At 31.5% G+C, this 13,422-nt stretch overlaps 1 protein-coding gene across 1 annotated transcript in view; it reads left to right on the top strand.

Annotated features, from left to right (window-relative positions):
• Window positions 1–13,422, top strand: part of LOC111709792 (uncharacterized) — an 85,400-nt gene that overhangs the window by 20,528 nt on the left and 51,450 nt on the right. The window lies entirely within an intron of this gene.

Here is a 13,422-nt window from a genome sequence, read left to right as displayed (position 1 = left end):
AAAAAAAACTAATTCTGAAAGCGTATCCACCCCCAAATCAGGAGTTTTGAACGTCGAATTTGCGCTCAAACTCAGGATTTACAGATCTTTAAAAAGTGAAATATGTCTCAAATGAATCCTAAAGAAGTTTTCGACAACACTGCATACTCAGTTCAATTACCTTACATAGCCGGTCACTCCCTTTAAGGGCACCATTGTGAATCAGGTGATACAAGTTTACTATAAATTACAACAACACTGACTTTAACATTAACAATATTTCTGGATGTGTGTGTTTAAAAAAACTAAAAACATTTCTCAAACGTTTAAAAATATTTTGTTTTGTACATTCCAATGTTTTTGATCTGATTATGTTTAGTTGTTTGGAATGTGTGTTGGATTCGGTTTATTCTATGGTTTACTGGTACTTCCAGTTCTTCTTTCTTGGTTTACAGGAGGATTCTCTTCAACAAAACCGTCATCATCTCAGTCCGCGGAAACTAAATTTGCCAATAAATAAAATATATCTGTATTTACTTTAACTTTTTTGTTATCATGAAGGGCTGGAATTTATATTTATCTCCTAAATCTGTGGATAAAACTTTAATCTCCATTATATTTCCTAAATTCCTAGAGGAAATCGATGAAACCTGTATTTCCTATATATCTCCAAAATCCCTAGATTAAACCTATATCTCCTAACCCCCTAGATAAGACCTGTATCTCCTGTTTCTATCTCTTAAATTTAAGATAAAACCTGTATCTCTTATATATATCTCCTAACCCCCTAGATAAAACCTGTATCTCTTATATATATCTCCTAACCCCCTAGATAAAACCTGTATTTCTTATATAGTATACGGTTTAATATATACATGAATACGCATAGTATCTTATATAGTATACGGTTTAATATATACATGAATACGCATAGTATGTTAAAGAATTGCAACATTTAAACCACTTTTCTTCACATCTAGAAGCCCAAATATGTGCCAAAAATGCATTATACGAAAACAGGGTTGAAGTTGGAAGATTTGAAATGAACTAAACTATTAGTAAATAACGTATTGCAGTGCCTCACCGATCTTCTATATAATAAAGCTCTTATGCTAATATCTATATGTTTTTAATACACATATCTTCTACCAATATATGCTATATCTCCAATAGCTCCTTTATATCTCCTGGATAAGATGTAAAGCTAAAGTATAAATATTTGTCCCCCTGGGATAAAGATGATGGATAGTTTACTTGAAAAGAGATTATTTAGGAAAATCTGGGATCTCCCAGATCTATCAATCTTCTATGATGAGAAAATATCATCTCACCTGGAATACAAGGAAGAAATTCTTGCAGAAAGACAAATTAAATTTAATCCATGTCTTGAACTTTTAAGAATAAAATTTAGAAGAAAATCCTTTTCTTTCTTTAAATTTCATTTTTTATTTTTTAATTAAAAACTGCAAGATTTATACACTTTGAAGTTTGAACAGACGTAAATAAGTAAAAAAAGGATTAATACATGGTGTCCATACAAATACAAATTGTTGAAACTGATAAAATAACATATTAAAGTGGTTTAAGTTCTGTAAAACACTATCATGCTTACATACAGAGTTACCCACAGCGGAGATATAATAGAGACGACTGAATAAAATGTACAAAATGTGATTTGCCTTTCAGCTTTTTCACGCTTCCTTTCCTTCCTTCCTTCAAGATTTTTGCTAAACCACGGAAGGCAGAAAACCAAATTCAAACTTCCGATTATTTTATCCAAAGAGTTGATGGTCCCTTTTAAGGATACCCCTGTACAATTATATAGCACACCTAAATAATAATTATCAAAAAAAGGCTTTCCTATTTATCTTAAAATAATCAGAATCATTTACAAAAAAAATGTTAAGTAACATTTTTTGAGAGTTTGTTAGATAATTTGATTAGACGGTTTAGTTGGTCATTTTACTTGAGAACAGTACTTTACAAAACCGGATTTACTCCGATTGTACAACTCTGAAAGCGTTTTGGAGGGATTACCAATTGTCTTGTACAAGAACTGGTTTTGTGGAGGCCCGGTCCGCCTTCCCTGGCCCCGGCCCGGTCCGTCTCCTTCAGCCTCGGTATTGATTAACAGGGAGAGGACTCCTGAGCCGTGAGCCAGGCAGTAGAGTTGCGTACTCACACATACCTTTATCCTGCCCCGCCTCCCATACAGGGGGCGTGGCTAATCCAGCCATCCAGGTGATCCTTCCTCTCACAGAGTCCAGCTTGACTATGCCAGTGATATGATAATCGAGATTATGAAGAGGATGAGTAGCACGTATTCTGTATATCCGGAGAAACTAATGTTGTGAGAGTAGAGCACTCCAGGTAGGGTTCCATCTCTTGGTTTCTTTCCTCTTAACTCAACTCATAGACAGGATTTCAAATGGGGAGCAATCTCATTACGTTCAAACATCTCTTCATTAGTATTTTCTTATAATATATAAATAGATGTAAAAGGATGTTTCTTAATGATGATGTTTAATTAATTATCTATTGTGTATTAATTAGGTTCCCACACTCCCACCGGTTCTAGACATTTACATCAATATAGATTGTTGCAACCCTTCCCTTCTATTCAGTAGATAGAATACATTATGTTTGTCACTGATTAATATTCTCAACCCTTGGCCAAGTTTCTTTCACTCTTTATAAAAACAATTTCGATTTATCTACGTAGAGGATAGTTATTCCATCCCTATCTGTAGTAAACAATCTAAGCTCAAACTGTCAATTAGAATTTCTCCAAACGAACTAGATGCCTCTAAAAGACTCCAAAAATGTTTTTTCAAATCAGGATGTTTTAATTTAAGTTATCCCAGTTTATAAAAACTCAGATGAAAAAATAACCTTTAAGGCATGCATTCCTTAATCTTTAGACTTTATCTTATTTTCGCTTATTAAGTTTGACATAAAAGAAATTCGATTATAGTAAATTCTACTAATGAATTACAACCAAAACTCAATCCAGAGCAATTCATAAATTATTTCAGAATAAAGCTATCTTAATCATACGTCAAGCTATTATCAAGCTAACCAAATCATAATCAATCTAGCCTAATCTAGATAGTTAGTTTAACCTAACATCTATGTCAAATGAATTGAGTCTTTACCACAAACTCTGATTGTCTAATTCCTATATCTTTACTACCCAATGTCGTAGACCTTAATTATTTTAAACTATGAATACTTTTAGATTAAATAATGTAAGTTTGAAATATCAGAGGTTTACACCATCAAGTTGCAATGATATATGGATTAGAAAAGTTGAGTTTGTGGCAAAGACTCAATTCCTTTCTAGTGACATTTCACTTCCTTATATCAAGAAATCCCTATCTCATATCAAGATATCCCAACCTTAGATCAGGATATCCCAACCTTAGATCAAGATATCCCAACCTTATATCAAGATATTCCAACCTTATATCAAGATATCCCTATCTTATATCAAGGTATCCCAACCTTAGATCAAGATATCCCTATCTTATATCAAGGTATCCCAACCTTAGATCAAGAAATCCCTATCTTATATCAAGATATCCCAACCTTATATCAAGATATCCCAACCTTATATCAAGAAATCCCTATTTCATATCAAGATATCCCAACCTAAAATCAATCTTAAACTAAGTCAAAATATCCCTATTTCGTATCAAGATATCCCAACCTTAAATCAAGATATCCCAACCTAAAATCAATCTTAAACTAAGTCAAAATATCCCTATTTCATATCAAGATATCCCAACCTTAAATCAAGATATCCCAACCTAAAATCAATCTTAAACTAAGTCAAAATATCCCTATTTCGTATCAAGATATCCCAACCTTAAATCAAGATATCCCAACCTAAAATCAATCTTAAACTAAGTCAAAATATCCCTATTTCATATCAAGATATCCCAACCTTAAATCAAGATATCCCAACCTAAAATCAATCTTAAACTAAGTCAAAATATCCCTATTTCATATCAAGATATCCCAACCTTAAATCAAGATATCCCAACCTAAAATCAATCTTAAACTAAGTCAAAATATCCCTATTTCATATCAAGATATCCCAACCTTAAATCAAGATATCCCAACCTAAAATCAATCTTAAACTAAGTCAAAATATCCCTATTTCATATCAAGATATCCCAACCTTAAATCAAGATATCCCAACCTAAAATCAATCTTAAACTAAGTCAAAATATCCCTATTTCATATCAAGATATCCCAACCTTAAATCAAGATATCCCAACCTAAAATCTATCTTAAACTAAGTCAAAATATCCCTATTTCATATCAAGATATCCCAACCTTAAATCAATATATCCCAACCTAAAATCTATCCTAAACTAAGTCAAAATATCCCTATTTCATATCAAGATATCCCAACCAAAAATCTATCTTAAACTAAGTCAAGATATCAAGATATCCCAAACTTGTATCAAGTTATCCTAAACTCCGTAAAGCAATCCCAACCTCAAATCCAATTATTGGAACCTCAACCCTCAAATCATGTTTTACCAACCGGAAGTCATATCATGTATAAACTTAAACTCATGATCTATCTTGACCTTAAATCGTGCTATCTAAACCAGAAATAACGTTATCTAAACCAAAAATAACGTTATCTAAGTCATAAATAACGTTATCTAAGCCAAAAAATAACGTTATCGAAACCAGAAACAACGTTATCTAAGCCAAAAATAACGTTATCTAAACCAAAAAATAACGTTATCTAAACCAGAAATAACGTATCTAAACCAAAAATAACGTTATCTAAACCATAAATAACGTTATCTAACCGAAAAATTATGTGAAATACTCAAAGTCATTTATGTTAAACCTCAAACTGTGCTTTCTAAAACCTAAATTTATATTTTCTAAACCTATGTAGTTCCACTTTTCGTTTTTAATCCTTTTTCTCGATCTTATAACTCATGTTTAAGAAACTTCATTACTCCCTGGACCACACTTCTGATCTTGGTTCTAAAGTTATGAATATTTTTGCAAATTTTTCCGTTCCTTCTTCATATTTTCGTCCTGATCTTTCCTAAATTCTCTTTTAGTTTCTTAACTTCTTCATACATTTTACTTCAAATTCTACTTTCTCTTCTATTTTTTATTTGTTTATATTTCCAATATTTTCCTCTTTTCTCCGTTTTTACTCTTTATCTAACGCCAAAATACAGCAAATTGTATTGGAATATAACCATCTTTGTTTCTACATTTTTTCTTCTCTTGTTCTACATTCCGAAATTTTCTTCTGTCGTCCACCTTTCCGTTATCCTATCTTGAATCCAATATCAATACCTTGCACTGTTTTAATTTCTATCACGCGTTCCCTCCGTCCTTTCAACTACTCCTGTCTTGACCACTCATACATTCTCTTGACAACATTTCTCCGTCCGTGCAACAAATTTTATCTTCAATTATCTGTATATTGTTCATTTGTAGGGAAATCAATTCTTCAATTATCTGTATATTGTTCAATTGTAGGAAAATCAATTCTGCAATTATCTGTATATTGTTCAATTGTAGGGTAATCATTTCTTCAATTATCTGTATATTGTTCAATTGTAGGAAAATCAATTCTTCAATTATCTGTATATTGTTCATTTGTAGGGAAATCAATTCTTCAATTATCTGTATATTGTTAAATTGTAGGGAAATCAATTCTTCAATTATTTGTATATTGTTCATTTGTAGGGAAATCAATTCTTCAATTATCTGTATATTGTTCAATTGTAGGGTAATCAATTCTTCAATTATCTGTATATATTGTTAAATTGTAGGGAAATCAATTCTTCAATTATTTGTATATTGTTCAATTGTAGGGAAATCAATTCTTTATTTATCTGTATATTGTTCATTTGTAGGGAAATCAATTCTTCAATTATCTGTATATTGTTCATTTGTAGGGAAATCAATTCTTTATTTATCTGCATATTGTTCATTTGTAGGGAAATCAATTCTTCAATTATCTGTATATTGTTCATTTGTAGGGAAATCGATTCTCTTTATTTATCTGTATATTGTTAAATTGTAGGGAAATCGATTCTTTATTTATCTGTATATTGTTCATTTGTAGGGTAATAAATTCTTCAATTATCTGTATATTGTTCAATTTCAGGGAAATCAATTCTTCAATTATCTGTATATTGTTCATCTGTAGGGAAATCAATTCTTCAATTATCTGTATATTGTTCATTTGTAGGGAAATCAATTCTTCAATTATCTGTATATATTGTTAAATTGTAGGGAAATCAATTCTTCAATTATTTGTATATTGTTCAATTGTAGGGAAATCAATTCTAATTCTTCAATTATCTGTATATTGTTCATTTGTAGGGTAATCAATTATTCAACGTATTCCTTTTAAAGGTTGTGCTAAATTTGTTGCCTTTTAGATTAGCAGGTATAATTGGAATTGTTTATAAATAAGATTTTACAATACAGCGCGCCTATCTTATATTTAAGAAAGTTTAGACCCGATCGGTTCCGCCGTTTTGACGTTGAGGAATGGTTAGCATTAATTTGAAAACAAAATAAATGTCAATAAAGCATTCTGCATTTTACGGTTAAAATTGGGTCAAAAGTGTAAGCTTTCTAAAATTGAACCGTTCCAGGGGTAGTCTGGGGAAGGGGTAATTTCTAGAAATATTTAATGATAAATCAGGTTAAATTACATGGTTTTTGTAGAACGTTAAACTAGTTTAGCCAGCTTTTTATCAGTATTTCAGGCAAGGTTTTATTGTTTCTTTTTCAAGTTTTTACTTGATTTTTGGAAACCGATTGAAGCTTAGGAATTTTCATATTTTTCAAATTTTTTTCCCCAAAACAGTTTTAGAACAGGTCCAATATAAATATGGTCAATTATTGTATGTTTTCTGAGAATAAAAACTTCAAGCCTGAATTTTATTGCCGATATCGACAAATTGTGCAGAATAATTGAAAAAAAGAAAATCATAAATTGGCTTTGACCGTTAAACCTTTATAATGATAATAGTAAAATTTTGAGATCTCTACCATATAAATATATACAAAGTTGTAATCTCGGTTTGTCTGTTTTTATATCAGATCATAACTCATGAACCCCTTAACTGATTTGCTTCAGACTTTGATTGGGGAATTTGGGAGAACCAGTGGAATGTTCTCAAGTTAGTTTTAAAAATCGAATGGGTCCACTTGGGAAAAATAGCTAATATCTTTATTTAAGATTAAGCACGGGAACGAGTACCCTAAGTAGCTATGCGTACCCTTGGCAACCCTGGGTTCCCAAGCTATTCGTTTATAAGCTTCAATTTTAAAGGAATCCGTTTTTCGGTATTTTTTTTTCATTAAAATATGTTCAAGATCCCTGTAAGAAAGTTTTGTATCCCGCTACCAAAATGTATTGCATTATATTGTATTACAGTCCATGGTTATGTATTTTTCTTCAATCGTTCCTGCCAATGAGTCTATTTTTATCGTTTTCTCCTAATATTTCAAAAAATGGAGGGTGGGGGTCGGGTGGGGAATAGGGTAGTTATTAAACTGAAAATCCTTCTTAAAGTTTTCCTAGTTTCTGTGAGAAAGAAAGAACGAAAGAAATTTTCTATTTAATAGATTCTTAAATTTATTTTCCTTGTGAAACCTTGTAAACTGTACAGTGTACACTGTTTACTGTGTCATTACTATTCATTTGCCCGTAGTTACTAGACCCTTGGGACTCTAGGGATACCTGGAGAACCATCCTACCAGTCGAGTCTTATACTGCCAGATACTTTGCAGAGCAATAAAGACGACCGTAAATGTTAAACTTAAATATTTAAAATTAATTTTACTATGCTTTCAAACCTTGCTTGGTAAATAAATTTAATAAAAAAAACCAAAATGTTCACACAATCATGAATGCTCTACAGCTATAATAAAGAAAACTTGTATACAGCTATATTAAAGAACAATTGTGTACAGCTAATAAAGAACAATTGTATACAGCTTAAATAAAGAACAATTGTGTACAGGTAATGAAGAAAAATTTTGTACAGCTTAAATAAAGAACAATTGTGTACAGCTATAATAAAGAACAATTGTGTACAGCTAATAAAGAACAATTTTGTACAGCTTAAATAAAGAACAATTGTGTACAGCTAATAAAGAACAATTTTGTACAGCTAATAAAGAACAATGTATAGCTAATAAAGAACAATTGTGTAAAGCTAACAGCTAATAAAGAACAATTGTGTACAGCTAATAAAGAACAATTGTGTACAGCTTTCCATTGTGTATAGCTAATAAAGAACAGTTGTGTACAGCTGATAAAGAACAATTGCGTACAGCTAATAAAGAACAATTGTGTACAGCGAATAAATAACAATTTTGTACAGCTAATAAAGAGCAATTGTGTACAGCTAATAAAGAAAAATTTTGTACAGCTAATAAAGAATAATTTTGTACAGCTAATAAAGAACAATTGCGTATAGCTAATAAAGAACAATTGTGTACAGCTAATAAAGAACAATGGTATACAGCTAATAAAGAACAATTGTGTACAGCTAATAAAGACCCCATTATTTCAGTTCTGGTTCAAATTCAATAACTACCGATCACAAATATTTTTCTAAACAGCGGCTTTTAAAATGTTCTAGTCGCAGTGCTTAGCATCGTCTGGTAATATAAACTTATCTGAGTTTTATACTAAAACTAATCTAATATGTTTTAAACTGGCGAAGTAGTTACTAAGTATGTTACCCTAACAACTTGAAAAGTGCGCTATCTAAACCAGAAATAANACATACATTACACCTAATCTGCATAGAACATACATTACACCTAATCTGCATAGAACATACATTACACCTAATCTGCATAGAACATACATTACACCTAATCTGCATAGAACATACATTACACCTAATCTGCATAGAACATACATTACACCTAATCTGCATAGAACATACATTACACCTAATCTGCATAGAACATACATTACACCTAATCTGCATAGAACATACATTACACCTAATCTGCATAGAACATACATTACACCTAATCTGCATAGAACATACATTACACCTAATCTGCATAGAACATACATTACACCTAATCTGCATAGAACATACATTACACCTAATCTGCATAGAACATACATTACACCTAATCTGCATAGAACATACATTACACCTAATCTGCATAGAACATACATTACACCTAATCTGCATAGAACATACATTACACCTAATCTGCATAGAACATACATTACACCTAATCTGCATAGAACATACATTACACCTAATCTGCATATCTGTACCTTGTCTGCTTTAGGATCATTTACGGTTAAAGGACTAGATCCAATAGAACTGCAGAACTAGATGCAAATCCGCCACTATCTTATAGTTTATGTTCTTAATGGGACCGTAGGCGTAATTTCAAGTGACTCTTCATTTATAAAGGGGGATGTCCGATCCACAGCAGTACCCTTTAGATATTTGACGTAACTTAAGTATTTTAATATTTACTTTCGAGGGAGCAGAAGCCACATGAATATTGAATAATATATATTTTTTAATGAATTTTTGAAAATCGCGTTAGTTCACATTGTTCGTTAGCTTACACTGTAGTCGTTCGGCAATTTAAACACCATTGCAGAGATAAACACACGGAGTTCTCTGCGTTCATTATCATAGAGCTTCACTTTAAATTAGCTTACAGTCCCATAAAGTAAATCTAAAAGAGTATCTTGTACAACGTACATATTCTTTATAACCTTTATAAAACCAAAACCAGAATCATGTACAATGTACATGATTCGTATAAATTTGTATGAGTACCTAAATCTGGTTTGTGTAGGAGTACCTAAATCTGGTTTGGGCAGGAGTACCTAAATCTGGTTTGTGTAGGAGTATCTAAACCTGGTTTGTGTAGGAGTATCTAAACCTGGTTTGTGTAGGCGTACCTAAACCTGGTTTATGTAGGAGTACCTAAACCTGGTTTGTGTAGGAGTATCTAAACCTGGTTTGTTTATGAGTACCTAAATCTTGTTTGTGTAGGCGTACTTAAATCTGGTTTGTGTAGGAGTACCTAACCTGGTTTGTGTAGGAGTATCTAAACCTGGTTTGTGTAGGAGTACCTAAATCTGGTTTGTTTAGGCGTACCTAAATCTGGTTTGTGTAGGAGTACCTAAACCTGGTTTGTGTAGGAGTATCTAAACCTGGTTTGTGTAGGAGTACCTAAATCTGTTTTTTTAGGAGTACCTAAACCTGGTTTGTGTAGGAGTACCTAAATCAGGTTTATGTAGGAGTGCCTAAATCTGGTTTGTGAAGGAGTACCTAAATCTGGTTTGTGTAGGAGTATCTAAATCTGGTTTGTGTAGGAGTACCTATATCTGGTTTGTGTAGGAGTATCTAAATCTGGTTTGTATAGGAGTACCTAAATCTGGTTTGTGTAGGAGTACCTATATCTGGTTTGTGTAGGAGTGCCTAAATCTGGTTTGTATAGGAGTACCTAAATCAGGTTTGTGTAGGAGTATCTAAACCTGGTTTGTGTAGGAGTACCTAAATCTGGTTATTTTAGGAGTACCTAAACCTGGTTTGTGTAGGAGTACCTAAATCTGGTTTGTGTAGGAGTACCTAATCTGGTTTTTGTAGGAGTACCTAAATCAGGTTTGTGTAGGAGTATCTAAACCTGGTTTGTGTAGGAGTACCTAAATCTGGTTTTTTTAGGAGTACCTAAATCTGGTTTGTGTAGGAGTATCTAAATCTGGTTTGTGTAGGAGTGCCTATATCTGGTTTGTGTAGGAGTACCTAAATCTGGTTTGTGTAGGAGTATCTAAATCTGGTTTGTGTAGGCGTACCTAAATCTGGTTTGTGTAGTAGTACCTATATCTGGTTTGTGTAGGAGTATCTAAATCTGGTTTGTGTAGAAGTACCTAAATCTGGTTTGTGTAGGCGTACCTAAATCTGGTTTGTTTTTGTGTAGGAGTACCTAATCTGGTTTTTGTAGGAGTACCTAAATCAGGTTTGTGTAGGAGTACCTATATCTGGTTTGTGTAGGAGTATCTAAATATATCTCTAAAATCCACTATGTATGGGAGTAGCTGGTGTGTTTAGGACATATTAATATATCTAATCTGTATTGAAAAGTACTGAGGTTAGATTGTAAGAGCTGGTTTAGGATGAAAACGTATCTGTCAGTGTCAGCCGGGAGTAATATTCCCTCAAACATGCTATATTAATTAAGAACATATTCATGATTTTATACTTTCTCTTTAATATCTGATTATTTACGTCAGACGGCCCTTNCCCCACCCCTTTTTTCCTAATTTTAAAATCTCAATACTTACGCATTTTGACCAATACAATACACCTTTCATAATTATAAAATTCACGTGAAAAGGTTTTGTATTGTTATTTGTTATTTTTAGGATTAAAACGATCCACGCACACTCTCCTCATTAACGACCTAGAAAGAGCTGTATTTATAGAGTGTCATATTCACAAAGATACCCTTAAAAGGGTTGTCTGTAAGCTAACGCAAGGAATGTCCGGGCTGTATTATAATATAGATTTATATATTTAAATAGTTAAATGTTTCCCCCATCAAAACAGTATGAATCAGAAAAACGAAAAATCTCCGGTTTTTCACAAAAACGTGATTATTTACCACATAACAAAAAAGTGTTCTCAAAAAGTTTGTTTTTATTACATTATGCAAATTTTTCTCTGATCAAAGATGTTAATCAAAACTTTTTTTAAGCGAAAAAGGAAAAAAACCGTTTACTAATTTTTTTGGAATCAATATCAATGGTCAGAGTAAACTTTGCATAATGGTATAAAAGCAAACTTGTCTACCATGCAATTTTGAAATAGTTAATTTATGATTTTAAATGATAACTCATAAATGAGAATTTTACTTCGATTAATAAATCGTAAAATCAAATTAAATGAGAATTTTACTTCAAATAATAAATCGTAAAATCAAATTAAATGAGAATTTTACTTCAAATAATAAATCGTAAAATCAAATTAAATGAGAATTTTACTTCAAATAATAAATCGTAAAATCAAATTAAATGAGAGTTTACAAAAACAGACATTTTGATCCACGAAAAGTCTCCGTCGATGAACAAATGAACTGAGCACTCGCCTCAAACTCTTATTGTATTATCCCTCTATCTCAGTAACCTTAAAACATTTGAAACCATGACTAAATGATCTTTCAGAATTCATAGAATTCAAAGGGATATGACATCAGGTTCTAAAGATATAAGGATTAACAAATTAGGGGTTGAGGCGAGTAATCAGTTATTTTTTTGCTTTTAGTTGTGTGGATATGATGTATAACAACTTTCACAGTTTTAGATAAAAAATTTAATAAAATCTCAAGCTGCAATAAAAAAATTCTTTTGTTCTTTAAAGAAAGGTTAATATTTTAAAAGAATTTTTTTTCTACTTTTCTAATTCATTTTCAAAAGAATTTGCAAAAGATAAGTATCATCAAGAAAGGTGAAAAGGTTTTTATTTTAAACATAAACACAAAAATACATTTTAGTATTTGCAATTCAATTCAGTATTAGAAATTGCTAATCTCTTTAATTCACTCTTATATTTTTCAGTTTACTTTATCAATGAAAGAGTGTTGTAAAAGGCAATTTTCAAAAATGGAGGTTTTGAAAAAGAATTAAACGAGAGAAGAATTTCTTTGAATTATTTTTATTTATTGAAACCATACTTTCAGAGAAATCCTTTTTAAAGAAATATCTGCTCATAACTCTCTTTTATTATTTCTTTTAACTTTACCCTGTTCCTTCAATGTTTGAAATATCCCCCCTCCCTTCCCCTTCCTTCCCCTCCCTTCCTCTCCCTTCCTCTTCCTGAATAAAGTTATGAAAGAAAATGTTAAAAAGTATATTACAAGTTACGAAACCAGTCTAGTACAATAATACATCTTACAATACATTATTCGGATCTTAATTTGCGATTATAAATAACAAAATCATTTTGCATACTAAAAACGATTATCAATTTTTGATTTTGTCTTCAAAGTTTACTATAAAAAATTATAAAAGAAACTACAGAATTACACAGAATCTAAAAGGAAAAGTTTTTTTAATAAGACTTTAAAAAGTGAATCGTTAAAAACTAACCCTAAAATGAGGGTTCGAGTATCCCTGGTTTTCAAAGTCGGCCTGGTCTGAATATTGGATGCATTATTTGCTTACCCATGAAGATCGTTTTTATTTTGATCATTAGTCCATTATGTACTGAGGATAGGATACATTCTAATCTTTATTTTGATCATTAGTCCATTATGTACTGAGGATAGGATACATTCTAACCTTTATTTTGATCATTAGTTCATTATGTACTGAGGATAGGATACATTCTAACCTTTATTTTGATCATTAGTCCATTATGTACTGAGGATAGGATACAT

Source organism: Eurytemora carolleeae, unplaced genomic scaffold (genome assembly GCF_000591075.1).
Source record: "Eurytemora carolleeae unplaced genomic scaffold, Eaff_2.0 scaffold174, whole genome shotgun sequence".
Lineage (NCBI taxonomy): Eukaryota > Metazoa > Arthropoda > Copepoda > Calanoida > Temoridae > Eurytemora > Eurytemora carolleeae.
Note: the sequence above shows the minus strand (reverse complement) of the source record. Positions and strands in the feature narration are given on the sequence as shown.